This window comes from Octopus bimaculoides, chromosome 25, assembly GCF_001194135.2.
Source record: "Octopus bimaculoides isolate UCB-OBI-ISO-001 chromosome 25, ASM119413v2, whole genome shotgun sequence".
Taxonomy (NCBI): Eukaryota; Metazoa; Mollusca; class Cephalopoda; order Octopoda; family Octopodidae; genus Octopus; species Octopus bimaculoides.
Genome location: NC_069005.1, coordinates 20,654,592 through 20,656,449, shown reverse-complemented (window position 1 = coordinate 20,656,449; position 1,858 = coordinate 20,654,592).

Sequence of the window (1,858 nt, the reverse complement as noted above, 5' to 3'; positions counted from 1 at the left end):
ACTGAACTATACACACACATATATATAGTGACTAACCTGAATGGTCGGTTTTTTTAGTAATGCTACCACAGCTGCAGGTTGATTCCACTGAACTATACACACATATATAATCACTAATTTGTGCTGAATCAGAACTACTCATAGGGACATCAAATGCATCTGGGGTATCCTTACGAATCCAAATTTTGTTATTGAATTTAATGAAAGATCTTCTAGCAGCTAATATATCATTAATCTCATCCCTTGTAAGCCCTGCCTTATTGTGTGCAAACCACAATGCTTTATTAAGTATAATTGAAGGATAAGAATTCGCAATATCGAATTGGATAAATTTCACATTTTCCTTATCGTTGATCAATTTAAACCATTCTACTATTTGTGTAGAATTAGATCATAGATGAAGCTTCAATTTCCTAACTGTTGTAGGGATATATTTATCTAATATATTCTTATTAAGTATCCCTATATCTGACTTAGTCAGGCGAATGAGTCTTAAGGAAGGATCAGTCCAAAAATTACTCTTCTGATCTTTCAGGATAAAATGTGGTTCTTGAGGCACTAAGAGGTTCAGTTCTATTTAAAAGGTTGAAGTTATTCATTAACTTCTTAGCTTCAAGATTCGCTTTTCTGAGCATGTTCTTATTTGTTATTTTGTAGTTTTTTTCTATTTCTTTTTTAAGAAGGTCAAGATAATATTGTTTATGTAGTTTATATATGTTTCCTGTTTTATCCGATTTAACTAAAATCCCGTTTGTTCTGTTAATTTCCCTGGTAATTCTGCTAAGGTACTCCAAATGCAAGTTCCTCCTAAGGTGTTTATTTATTTTAATGTTCTTAACAACTGTCTAAAGTTCCTCTTCAAACTTGTCCAACTTATGGTGGGTTTTTTTTGTGACTACTGGGGTCCATAGGGTCATGGTTGCCTTTGACCCTTCCCAGTTCACCGCAGGAGCCACTGTCACATTTAACAACCTGGATCCGCTATCCCTCAAACCGTGCTGGACGGTATCCTCGATCCATCCAGCCTCCATGCTTGGGGCTGACCACCAACCCAGGCTCTAATAATTCTCTTCCCACAATAAGTGGGGAGAAACAGAATTTTTTCACCCTACATGGGCTGACTAACCACAATGCAGGCTTCTTCCAGGGAGTCAAACTGCTGCCATACCGTTGCAAATTTGACACCCCTAGAGACAAAACAGTTCGCCAGTTCTTTTTCTATTTATTCCTTTTCGAAGAGAGTGATGGCGTTTCGCAACCTAGAAAAGGTTCGCAGGACCACTGTCCTCTTCTCAAGTCCATCCACCCACTGCTTGGGCAGAACAACCTCCCACTCCAACACAGTGTTGCCATGCTTGCAAAAAAAAGTTCAAATGTTCAACAACAAAAAGTCCACAATATATATATATATATATATATATATATATATTTATGTGGAGAATGGAGCAACAAATACAAGAAAAAGCATTACTGTTGGACTAGTTAGCTGCTGCTTTATTACGTGGAGGTTATGCAATGAGTCATTGTGGAGGTTGAAGTTATGTAGTGAGTCATTGTGTATGTTAGGCAATAGTCATTTACATACGTTTCAATCAAGCCAGTGGTTTGGCAGATCTCATCAGAATGTTGAGGAGTATGTTCAGAGTTTGTGGTGTGCGAAATGTAGAAGTGATTAGTGGGTATATTAATGTATGTGGTGGTGTAATAGTAGCGATAGGTGAAGAAAGCCTTGCATTTTAGTTGGAGTTGTGTTGGTCTTCCTGTAAGGGGATGTAGGATGGGTGCTATTTAAGCTCATTGTTCCATACCCCTGAAGGATCGAGGCAAGCCTATCACTTACCTATATATATATATATAT